General features: G+C 54.1%; 1 non-coding gene across 1 annotated transcript; it reads left to right on the top strand.

Annotated features, from left to right (window-relative positions):
• The first annotated feature begins 11,137 nt into the window (after nt 1-11,137).
• On the top strand, nt 11,138-11,209 carry Trnav-cac (transfer RNA valine (anticodon CAC)). Its single transcript has one exon. It is a non-coding gene; the product is annotated as a tRNA-Val (tRNA).
• Nucleotides 11,210-12,854: the final 1,645 nt, after the last annotated feature.

The raw sequence follows: 12,854 nt of genomic DNA, 5'->3' as shown, positions 1-12,854 counted from the left end.
GCCCCCAGTGGAGAGGCTGTCCAGAGGCAGCAGCTATGCCTGGGCCCTGAGTGCAGGCCTCGGGGGTCAAGATGGTTCTGACCTGTGACATCCAGGGACCTGGGTGGGAAGGGCAGGGAGAAGTCAGTAAAAATGGGTAACAGCACAGGGGCCAAAGCCTTGCTGAGGCGAGCAGATCTGCCACTGACCCAGGACACCCAGACGTCTTTTCTGACATTTGGGCTTATCTCAGACACCTCAGAGTTCCTAAGTCCCAAGTCAAGTCCAAGGCCACTCGACCCTGTGGAAAGCATTCATGATGGAGAGCGTCAACAAAACCCAATGAACCCACCATCGCTTCCATGGACTCCTTTAGGATCCTGGAGAGGGTGCAACTCTGACACTTTTTCCTTCAATTTCTGTTTTCTCCTAAAGCCCTTCACACTCCACCAGCTGCCCCCAAAGCCCATGTGAACTCACTGCACCCAAGCAGCCAGCAGCAGGTTGGAGCTTGTCTGTCCCCATCTGCATGCAGTTCTGGGCCTTCATGCTGACCTCATTGAAAAAGCCACACCTCTGACCCTCTGCCATCTCGCTGTTCTGTGGCTGAGACTTGGCCACTCCAAGGCTCTTCCCAGCCTCAGGGGCCAGTCCTCAGCTTTTACCCTCCACCTAATGTCACCCTCCCTGTGCAAGGCTCTGTGATTTCACACAATTTTATGAGTTCTTTGCTGAAATGAGGGGTCAGGAAGGTAGACAGCCGGAGCTGGTCAGTGGTTCAATAACGTCCCAGTCTCTACCCAGAGAGCTGTTCCCTTGAGATGTTATCTGGGGACAGGGCAGTACTGTGCCAACTCCCTTCTGCTGAGCAATAAATCCCAGCTCAGGAACTGAGAAACCTGCCTTCTCTCTGGAAGCCAGCCTGCCACGGTCCCCACCCAGGCCCCAGAAGGCAGAGCAGCACCTAGCAACCCCCTGGCCAAACAGGAGGCAGCTCAGCCCTGCTGCCCCCGCCCAGCTCCACCAGGCCCAGTCTCCTTGCTGAGCCCCCCAAGTCGCATGGGTTCTCTGTCCAAAGGGAGATTAGAACGCGGCCACATAGGGTGAACGCAGTCACATTTGGGGGTGAGAGCACTTGTCACAGCAAGGTGAGAGGATTCCACTGCACAGTTATCAACACCCCGACCTTCAGCCCAGTGAGCTGGGAGACCCAAGGGGTTGGCGAGGCCCAGCAGGAATGTTCTGTGGCTGAATTAAAGCCAAGAAGCTGGAGTTCAAGGCTTTGGGGGCAGTGAGAATTACAGGCCCCTTCTGCTGTGCATCTCTCTAACCAGAGGAAACCCGTCATATGAAACTGTGGTAGGAAAGCAGCGCTCCCCATTGCTGTGGACCAGAATCTCCCAGGAACTGGTTGAAATGGCAGATTCCTAGACCCCCACCTCAGACCCCTCACTGAAGTGGTTCTTCTAGGAAGGAGACTGTGAGGATCCATTTTTTGTTGTTTTGTTTTGTTTTGATTAACTCCTAAGTGATTTTGATATTCAAGCAGGATTGAAAACCACTGGGCTATGGTTCAGACTCATTTGGCAATAAGGACTCAGCCCTAGTTCTCCCCTTCAGTTGTCAAGGTGGTTAGTGCTGCCTCCGTTTCCCCGCAAGAGCTCCCTCTCTAGGAGAAGATGCAGAGCTACCCAAGAGCACAGATTGCTACTGAACTGGGCCTGCAGAACAAGAATCCCCGCCTCCAGCCTCCCGGGCTGCCCAGGCTCCTCCACATCCTCAGGGACACCTGGAGCCCCTCCACACCAGCCAAGCCACCCCGCCAAGCAGAGCTCTTGTGGGTCCCTATCAGATCTGCACCTTCAACCCCTCAGGCACCACAGGTCTAGAGACCTAGGATCTCCTAGGCACCTGCCCAAGAGGAAGTGGCCACAGTTGCTTATGGACAACCACATCCTACAGGACAGCAGTGAGGGGCTCCCCCAGGGAAATCACTCAGGCCCGGTAGCTACTCAGCACTCAGAGATCCACACCCCAATTTTAAAAATGAGAATCAGAAATTCCAACACACACGCCGACAGAGCCTTGGGTTTATCATAGACACCCCTTAGCACCTGGCCCCAGGACACAAGTCACAGACCCTGTTTGCCCCGTATTCCACCAGCACTGAAGTGTTTCTCTCGCCATCAGAACAGCCAGCCCCTGACCTAAAGGACTGAACGAGCCAGTGGACTGTGGTGACCAGGATTTTGTCCTCACTCCTTGAGGCCCTGCATTGCCACCCTTGGCCTCATTCACAGCTCAGGGAACAGGGTGACCCAAGATAAGTGACCTTTGTCTACCCCTTCCATTAAGGCTATGACTACAGACGTTCCATGGTGACTGGCACCATAGGAATGAAGTAAGGTGACAGAAGGGACTCAGGTTTCAGGAGGAGAGGAAACAAAGCTAGGACAGGCCCAGTAAAGAGTGTCGGCCCCAAGGACAATAATCCACCTGCCCCAGTGTCTCGCACGGCCCCAGGAGCCAGAGCTCCGTGTCCACCTTGCTCCCCAGGGGCCTGGGCAGAGCATTGTCCCTGAGAGACGATGGAGACAGGAGGGCAAGGGAAGGGCCCTGTCGAGGACATGCACACACACAGCCGTACAGTTGTGGCAGGCCAGCCCTCCATCTCTATGAGACAGCCCCAGGTGACACCGTTGCCTGTCACAGGGAGGAGACTAGAGCAGGAGGCTCAAACCCGACAGGACCTGGCCCTCCTCCAGCTGTCACCCACAAGCCCTGCTTCTAATGGTGCTCTCTGTCACACCATCAGGGTAGTGAGTGCTCCCTGCGAGGCAGGGTGAAGGGCTGGCTGGTCACTGTCCCTCCAGGCAGAATGAGTGAACATTCACCGTCACCCCAGGTGAAACCAGCACCCACTACAACATCAGGCAGGACTAATGAACATGGACTGTCACACCTGGTGGGGCGAGGGGACGCACACTGTCAACCAGGCTGGGCGAGCCACTCCGCTGAAGAGACGGGCGCACAGTGAGCCCCTGCTGCTGTCTGATAAGGAAACCCAGAGGAGACGCTACAGTGACCAGCGACACCCTGCTGGGCCTGGAAGGAAGCAGGGTGGGGGTGGAGGGTGGGAATGAGGAAGGACACCCCAGCCAAGGCTCAGCCTGTGCACACACGTGGAGGAGCAAACACACCCGTGGGTGGGAGTGGGGGCTACCTGAGGGCCCTGGAAGGCTCTGCAGAGTCCCGGCTTGTTCTACAGCCCAAGGAGCTCTCACAGAGAGGGAGGACACCATTGACCTGTGTTTCCTGCAGATGCTCAGTGAGACTCTGGAAGGACTGCCTAGGGGAGCAGAGGCTGGGACAGACTCTAAGGACTGAAACTTAGAGACCCTTGGGCCAGCCTCTGGCCTGGCTGGACCCAGAAAAGAAACACTCAGACCAAGATGTGCCACCAGATACAGGCAGGATAGAAAGGATAGAACAGACTTGAGGGTAAAGAGCAGCCACTGCCCTCCTCATCACACACACTCACCCCCCCCACACCATCAGAGGATGCAGTCCAGCCATAAACCTCAGGGGAACCCCTGGGTGGCCTTGGGTGACCTCCTGGACTCTGACTTCCGAGGCTCAGGCTATCACGGAGGGTCTGAAGTCCACGCGCTCATGGCACCATATCACAGGTACTAGGACACAGAGGCATGAGCTCAAATCCAGTACCTGTGTGACGAAAGGCTCATCACTGAACTTCTCTGAGCCCCAGTTTAACTGCAAAAATGTAGATAATTCCTATCTCATTTCAATATTTAATAAATTAAGACAACCACTTAATACTCTGGCCCCGGCAAGTAATCAATACACACTGGCATTAGCAAAATTGCAGTTGACAAAACCCAGGGCAGCAGCAGATGGACAGACTAGGGTGGACGAGGCAGGAGGGTGAAGAGAGGTACTAAGTGTGATTCTGAGGCTTGGCAGTTCCGTGTGGAATACATCTGAGAAAGGTTTGGGAGGGAAGCCGGCAGGAATGACAGACTGACTGGATGAGGACAGTCAGAGGTCTAGGCTGAGTCTGGGGTGCTGGGGTACCATTCCCTGCTGAGATGGTGAACATGGGAGCAGGTGCCGGAGGCCAGGAGAGACACTGAGTCCTGGTTTGGGCAGTATGGTTTGTGTCTCCTCTGGGAGCCCCAGATGGAACCATCCAGAGAGCAGCTGGTCTGAGGCTCCACAGAGGAGGGACTGGGCTTGGAAATGTCCTCGACCCACAGCAATGGAGGTTGCAGGAGACAACCAGAGCCAGGAATGGCAGAGATGGGCACAGAGCAAGGACACTGGGGAGGACAGGAGAGCAGAGAGGCGTTAGAGGGTCAGCTCAGCAGAGATGGAGGTGGGACGGGACCACGGAAGCTGGCTGGATGTGACCAGCAGGGACTCTGCCAGGAGGTCTGCGAGAGCATCTCTGTGCACTGCCGCAACATGGAGCAGGCAGAAGGTGGAGAAGCTAATACAGTGAATGTGACTACTCTTCGGAAGTTAGATGAGACCCTCAGGAGAGGGACACGGCAGTAGCCCGAGAGCAATGAGCCTGAATGAGACCAGTTGTGCTTTTGTTTGCACTTTTTTTTTTTCTTGTTCTATCAGGAATTGAACCCAGAAGTGCTCTACCACTGAGTTACATCCCCAGCCCTTTTTATTTTATTTTGAGGCGGAGTCTGGCTAAGTTGCTCAGGCTGGCCTTGAACTCGTGATCCTCTTGCCTCAGCCTTGAGGGTCTCTGGGATTGCAGGCGTGCTGTTCTCTGCTTCATTAAAAGTGGGAAATACTCTAGCATATTAGGAGGAGGAGGAAGAGCCAGAGGGGAAGGGTGACTACAGGAGGGAGGGACCCGTGAGGGATAGAGCAGGATCCTAGCATTTGCTGCAGGGAGGAGGCCTCAGGAGCCAGGAGGTGGAGGGTGCCAGTGAGGGGAGAGGGGATGGGACAGCCAGGGGAAGGGTCATGGGGGAGCCACAAACGGCCAGTGGTGGAGGAGGAATTCTAGAGAGCAGTGAGGTTCTAGAAAGATCCTGGAGGCTGTGTTCCGACTTCAGAAAAAACAGATGGATTCTATTCTGTCCCTGACGTGCCTCCGTTTGGGGCAGCCTGGGTCAGGGCTAATTCCACCAAGATTTCCATCTTCTTGATAATTCACCGCCCTTTCTAGAGCCAGGGTCCTGAAAGCCACCTCTGCCCCCACCCAGGAGACTGGTGGCCACACCCACCAGGCCCTGGCTCCAGTTGTGACTGGCTCCTGGGCCAGTAGGAAGGCCATTCACAGATGAGATGCCCCCCTGCCAAACCCCGCCCCCTTTGCCAGCTCTGGAGCACCCTCACTGGCGGCAGGTACCATCTCCCTTGCCATCATGAGATAAGGTGGGGCCAGTACTCTGGAACCCTCTGAGCCCCAGCAAATATGAGGTGGGGGTCAGCTAGCAGCCGTGGGAATACAAAGACAAGCAGGAAAAGTGCCAAACGCAGAGCCTGGCACATACTAGCAGCATGAATGAATGAATGGATCCCAAATGGGAGTGCATCTTCATAGATTGTCTTGCTAAAAAACTAAGCAAAGGAAATGAACATTTCTTGGTTCCATTTGTTATGGGTACGATATGCTTCCAAGTATTGGGCCACTGAACTTCAGAAACAGCAAGAAAGTGGAGATTTCTGCCCTCATTTTATAGATAAGACGATTGAGGCTAATCAGGGTCACAGAAGTGCTAAGTGGGAGAGTCAGGACCAGTGGTCTCAGCTCAGGGAGACGGTGGCACCCAGCATTTCAGAGTGTGTATCTGGGAGTCAACAGAGGTGGATTAAACGCCATCGCCTGCTAGCTGTGTGACCTGAGGCACATTTTTAAACTTCTCTGAGCCTCTGTTGAACTGCAAAATGGAAATAGTGTCAATCTCACAAGGTTATTGAGAGTGTTCCAAATGTACAAAAAGCATTTCATGTTGCATCTGGCCCCCAGCAAGTACTCCATAACACTGCCATTCATGTCACTGTTTACTTGGTAACTTTTGCCATGTTCAGCTGTGAGGGAGAAGGGACTGTCTTTCTGTCTCTCTCTCTCTCTCTCTCTCTCTCTCTCTCTCTCTCTCTTTGGTACTAGGGATTGAACTCAGGGGCACTCGACCACTGAACCACATCCCCAGCCCTATTTTGTATTTTATTTAGAGGGTCTCACCAAGTTGCTGAGCGCTTTGCCTTTGCTGAGGCTGGCTTTGAACTCGCAATCCTCCTGTCTCAGCCTCCCCAGCCACTGGGATTACAGGCGTGTGCCACCATGCCCAGTGGACTATGTCTTTTGAAAGCCTTTAGGACAGGAAGCAGCAGAGGCCTGGCTGAGGTTGAGTAGCAAACGCAGGCCCTGCTTCTTGGAGCAGGACGGCCTTTCGTTTCCTAAGTTTTCTGAGGTGAACAGGAGGCAGCAGGCAAGCTGGGACAGGACACTTAGCGCCACCTTGCCAGGAAATGCTTAAGAGATCCCTTCTCAAGAGGTCCCGGAGGTGAGAGAGAGTTAACACCTTAATGACCTCCCAGAATAGGGCAGAACAAAGCAGCCCTTCCCAACTGTTCTTATGCCCAACACAAATAAGGACGGGACCTTCCATTTGTAATAGCAGCTCAGTGCCTGTGTTAGGGGCGGGACCAGAACTGGATGGAATGGAGAGAAGAGGAAGAGGGCCTCATACACATATGTCCAGGGCCACAACATTTGAACAGCCCCCTCACCCCTACCCAGGGAATTCCGATAGGAGAATCATTGGTCTAAAAGATATGGGAAAGTCTATGAGTGAAAGTTGTATTTAAGGTCTTTTTGAAAAGCAGTGAAGGTAAGGCTGCCATGTTTGATTATTCAGGTTGGGCACTGTACAAAGGCATCATAATTAAGGGGACAACATTCATGCTGCAGATGCTACAGATTTCATATTTATTACGACCTTCTTCTGATGAATAGAAGTGTCTTGGGACAGAGGCTCTTTTTTCTAATTCACAAAGAGAACTGTGTGAGCAGGCTGCAGCCCCAGGACAAAGGAAGGGTTCATAGTTTATACATCAATTTACAAAATTCAAATCTTCCCAACCTGCCCACACTTTTGTATATATCATGTTGGTACAAATATAAATTAGAGATGAGTCAAAACACATGCTAGCCACTGAACACCATGGCCTATACCTGCTTTTCCTGTCTCTCAATTTCAAATTGTGAAGGACCTGGCTATCAGCTGTCCCTCAGTTGTCAATGAATGATTATTGGAGGTTCAGAGAGACTGCGCCACATACTGGCTTAGTGTCCTTGGGCTGCTATAACAAATACCACAGACTAACGGCTTAAGATGGAGGGGCCAGGTGATTCAGTTCTTGGTGGGTACATGCTTCATGGGCAGAGGGCTGTCTTCTCTCTGTGTTCTCACAGGACACACACACACACACACACACACACAGAGAGAGAGAGAGAGAGAGAGAGAGAGCACTCTCTACTCTCTTCTGAGGGCACTAACCCCATCATGGGGACTCCTACCCGCTCCAGGCCCATGACCTTTTCTAAATCTAATTACCTCCCAAAGGCCGGGCCTCCTAGTACCAATGCATTGGGGACTAGGGTTTCCATGTGTGAATTCAGAGGGACTCAGTATTGAGTCCATAAAACATACCCAAGGCCATCAGGAGCCAAGGCCTCTCCCTGGCACAGCCCTCCAGACGTCACACTGGCTGCCAGCTATTAGGCCCTACGGGGCGAAGAGGAAATGCTCCTTCCGCTTCCCACCAAGGCCTCCCCATAAGGTCCCGCTGGGCCAGCAGGGCCTGGAGAGCTTCGCGTACTTTTCGGTTGTTCCAGGAGCAGCCCGGGCAGCTGAAGTTCACCTCTTCAAACTGTCAGAAGGACTAAGGAGAAATGAAACAGCTCTTCCAACCAAAGTCTCAGCAAAGTAGTTTCAGCCATGACTTCAGAAGAAGGCTCTTGACAAAGTGTCCCATGAGCTCAGGAAACTTCAGACTCCAGCTCTGTCCTTTTCCCAAAGGCCCATGAGAAAGTCGACTGTCCTTGAGTAAGAGCCAGGGTCACATGTGTGCCTTCCCAGGGCATAGGCTGGCTTTTTAAATCCTAGTTTTACTGAAGGAAAATCTGAGACCAAGGAAGAATGTAAGTACGTATGTGGAGCCAAGAACCAGAGATTTTGAGATGTGGACCAATTGCCAATCTCTGGCCTGCAGGTGCCCACCCTGGAGCCCACATCTGCAGCTCAAAGATGGATCACAGCGGAAGGACATTCATGGGTGATGGTCCTCCGAGAAGGATGGCGGAGAGGGACAGGGCACCAGGAGGGCAGGGAGGAAGATGGAAGTCAGAAACCTGAGCACAGCAAGGAGGTGGCCAAAGAGATTGGAAGAAAAGCTGGCCTGGTTCCATGGGGCACCCAACCTCCCGAAACCGACAGATGCAAACAAAAATGAGATGCGACCCTGCCCTGCAAACACTGGCATGAGATGAGAAGCGATAGCGGGTGTCAATGACAATGCCAAGAAAGGACTCCTGGCCATGGCTGGCAGGCAAGGTGCAAATGGGACTGTGAAGCTCAAGATGCACAAACCCTGTGCCCAGCAATTCCGGTCCTGGGCAACCACCCTCAGGACAATCTTGCCCCCGTGATCCAGGAAAGAAGCACAAGGATGTTCGTGGCAGCTCTATGGTCAGCAGCCAAAATATGGAGACGATCCCAATGTCCACCAGGGATGGAGGGTGACTGAGAGGGGCTCACAGTGTGGGACGAAGACACGGTGGACGCCTGCAGCATGTGACGGAGTGCAACTCTACTGTCATAAAGACCCAGGGAGGGCGAAACTAAGCCAAGGGCTCAGATATGCAGGTACAGAGAGTAGAACTTCAGAGCAAAGCAAGGAGAAATTAAAGAGTGTTAACCACCCCCCAGGCGGTGGGGGGAGGAGACGCCCATGTCAAGGACAAGGAGGAGCCCGTGGAACGCGGCCTTGTGTCTGAAGGAAACCTGGTGGTTGCCACCCAGATGTTCACCGTATAACTCTTCCATAAGCTGCTCATGCACCAGACGGTCCCTTCTGCTGTCTGCAGTGCTGCAGCCCCAGGAAAGACGCAGCTACCTTCAGAAGCACATTTCTCCAGAGCTCGGGTTGGCATCTCCCTGTCCCTCATCCTCTCCTACATTTCCCTTTGTTCAAATCTGCCACCAGGCTCTGTGGGCTCAACCGGAGCCAGTGCCGGAAGCCAGCCAGGCTGTGGCGAGAAAGGCTGCAGGCCCTCCAGGGTGGGAGAGCAGAGCCCTTCACATCCCTCCCGGGCAGGTGCCTCTGCGCCCAGCCTCCGCACTGACGCCCTGGCAAGTGCAACCCCCCTCTGCCCGCAGCACTCCCAGCAAGCATCCACTCTTCCAGGTCCCCAGCCTACGTGGGCCTTGTCCTGGCAGAGGAAGGAGGCAGGCAGATACTGCAGTACCAGGAGAACAAAATCTGCTCCAGAAAAGAACACGATGCCCTCCCCCTGTGATGATAATGGCACCAAAGTCAGCAGCTGCCCCTGGCTACCACGAGACGGCCCTCCTGCCAGGAGGCACGATTGAACCCCACTTTCCAGAAAGGAAAGAGGCTCAGAGAGACAAAGAGCCCAAGTCCACATACCGAGTAAGAGTGTCACAGGCTGGTGTCAGAATTCAAACCCAGACCAGGTCTGTGCTTGAGGCACCCCAGCCCACACAACATGCTCCCCCCTCCATCTTTCCTTGTGCCACGGTCCCTGGCCGTCCCAGGAAGCCATGGTACATGTTTGGGATTTACCCCAAACAGAGCACTCCACAGGCCAGGACCCAGGGCAGCCCTCTTGCCTGGGCTCACAGCACTCAGAGAGCAGCAAGTTCAACCTTTTCCTTTAGAGATGATACATGAAGGCCCAGAGAGGGGCAGGGGCCTCCAGCAGACACACAGCCTCCACACCACCGCATGATGCCTTTCCTCTCAACATGGTCTTGTGCTCCCTCCAAGGACTTCAGAGGTCCTGACCTGCCCTTCCATTTCTCCCTCCTTCCCGTCCAAAACTGTGGACACACGGCCTCTCACCTCTGTCCAGAGGCCAAAGCCCTGCCACCAGAGGAATCCGGGGTTCTTAGTCTCTTCAGAGCCAATGCTGCCCCTAGGTCCTGGGAGGCCCCATGCCTGGCCTTCCCTGGCCCTGGCCCAGCCTCACAGCCCTGGGCCAGCTTCCTGTCTGGACAGGTGCTGGGCAGCCACGGTCTGCTGCTGGTGGTGGCTTCTGCTCTCCGCCAGGCTCGCCTTGAATAAACACGGCTGCATAGCAACCACGCTCTGAAGGAGCCCACAGCTCCCTGCTGGGGGAGAGACAGAGCCCAGAGACTTCTCCTCGGCCTCATCTCCCCTGTGGCTCACCCAGGCTCTGCCTCCCTCAAGTGGCTGAGACCAGAGAGAGGGAGCTGGGCCCCACTGCGTGGCAGCCACTGCCAGGAAGTGCATGGCAGCCTGGGGGCAGGGGTGGTGGGCAGTGGAGACTATGTTTTCCTCCACTGGCCTCGGGGGCCCATCTGGTTCTGTCCACCTGCTGCTCCTAGAGGCAGAGGCCAGCCGTGGTCTGAAGCCAGGCCTCACGCAATCACTGGGCAGTTCCAGTCCTGACTCTGCTGCTCTAGCTGTGTGCCCCTGGACGGTGCTTAACCTTCGAAGCCTGTTTCCTCATCTGGAAAATGGGTACAATAAGGTACTGACTCAACGGGAGCCTGAAACAGGCCTTGTGGTTCATCTAGCTCACAGGAGGCCCTGCACTACTTCCCCAGAGGTACTCGCATAGCAGAAAACCTACGGCCTCCTCCCCAACCAGATTTTTCATCCCTGCTCTGGGAAAATGTGGAACCCAACAACCCCATGTGCTTCCTCATTCAGCCCTAGCCCTGATGCAGAAAGCCCAGGCCGGCTTGGATCCCCTCAGATGAGAACTGTTCCCACTCCTCACACTACCCTCAGTCTAACCCTCACCCTTCCAGGGACACAGCGGAAGCCAAGGTTTGATTTTATTCAGCTTTGCAAAGAGCCACCCGTCCAAAGACATTCAGAATTTTTCCAAGGACTAGGGATGTAGCTCAGTTGGTAGAGTGTTTGCCTCACATGCACAAGGCCCTGGGTTCAATCCCAAGCACCACCACCAAAAAAAAAGAATTTTTCCAGGTGGCTTCTGTGTTCCTTACAGAGGAATCAGCAGGCAGGCAGGATGCGGAGTAGGGAAGGTGGGGTGTAGCTGGTCACACCTCCAGGAGGCCTGGCCACTAGATAATTTCCTGGACTCTCTCCTCTTGCCCTGGAAAAAGTGGGCTTCATCTAGCAGCTCCAAAAGGGCCAAAGAGATACAGACAATAAAGATGGAGAACAAGATCCGCCTGCAGAGGGCGCTGGCCAGCCAGAAGGCAAGAGGGGCTGCTCGAGGGGAGCAGACTGGCAGGTGATCTGGACTCCCGGGCTCCCTCCAGCAGAGCCCAGAAAGGAGGTGCCTCCTCCAAAGTTGAACCAATGGCCTGTGTTAAGCATCGAATAACCCCTGGGACACAGGTCTGAAGGAGCCTAAGGTTACAGACGGGGAGACTGAGGCTCAGCAAGTTCCATAGCTCATGAGAGCCAGTCACCAGTGAGAGGCCAGAAAGGATGGGCACTGACAGGGCTGGACTTGGTGTTCCTTACCTCTGCTAGGGAGAGAAGGTGTAAACTCCTCCCCCAGAATCAGAGCTGCTAAACCGTAGATCTGAAGGTCACGCCCCCCACTGGTTCCCTCCTGTCTCCCTGACCTTGACACTGAGACCAAGGAGCCTCTCAACCTGGCCCAGCTTGGCCCTCTTTCCCCACCACCTCTCTGCCCACCTCACTCCTTCACAGCACTCTGCCTCTGGCCACCTGGGCCACAAGGGAGAGCACAACTGCCCTCAAGCTGAGTCACAGAGAGAGGCCCCAAGAGGTAACCATCGGCTCATGCCTGAATTAGCTGTAATAACAGTAGGATTTGCAAAGCTCTTAAGAACTGGAGCTCTCAAGATGGACTCAATGTTGCAGCACCAGCAATCCCAGCTACTCAGAAGGCTGAGGCAGGAGGATCTCCAGTTCAAGACCAGCCTCTGAAGTTTAGCAAGACTTTCAGCAACTCAGTGACACTCTGCTCTGTCAAAATAAAATTTTTAAAGGGTTGGGGATGTAGTTCAGTGGTAGAGCGCTTGCCCAGCATGCACAAGACCCTGGGTTCAACACCCAGCCCCACACCCCCTACACACACACACAGAATTGATTCTCACCCTAACAATCCTGTGGCCTGAGTCAAGAAACCGGCTTCTGTGCCCAGCAGGGAGGCCATGGAGCCTCCCTTCCCCAGGAGGTGGGTATGAATGACTCTCAGGAATCACTGGGGGTACCCCTGCCACACAGCAAGCACTCACCAATATTCACATGCCCACCAGGACTGTACATGTGACATGAGACAAGCCCAGGAGATGGACACCATGAATGCAGACACTGAGAAAGACTTGGGGTACTTGAAGTGGCCAGGATGGGAGGGGCCCCAGGTGACAGGGAACTACCTGGATGCTTTTTGGTGACTCACTCTAGAAGATGTCACAGAAAGGGACTTGGACATCTAGACCCCTGTGATTTATCACCTGAAGGAAATATTTTCATATCTCTCTTCTTCCTTCCTTCCTTCCTTCCTTCCTTCCTTCCTTCCTTCCTTCCTTCCTTCCTTTTTTCCTTCCTTCCTCCCTCTCTTTCTTTCTTTCTTCCTGGGATGCTGGGGATTGAATCCAGGGACGTTC

This window comes from Callospermophilus lateralis, chromosome 14 (assembly GCF_048772815.1).
Source record: "Callospermophilus lateralis isolate mCalLat2 chromosome 14, mCalLat2.hap1, whole genome shotgun sequence".
Classification (NCBI taxonomy): Eukaryota; Metazoa; Chordata; class Mammalia; order Rodentia; family Sciuridae; genus Callospermophilus; species Callospermophilus lateralis.
Note: the sequence above shows the minus strand (reverse complement) of the source record. Positions and strands in the feature narration are given on the sequence as shown.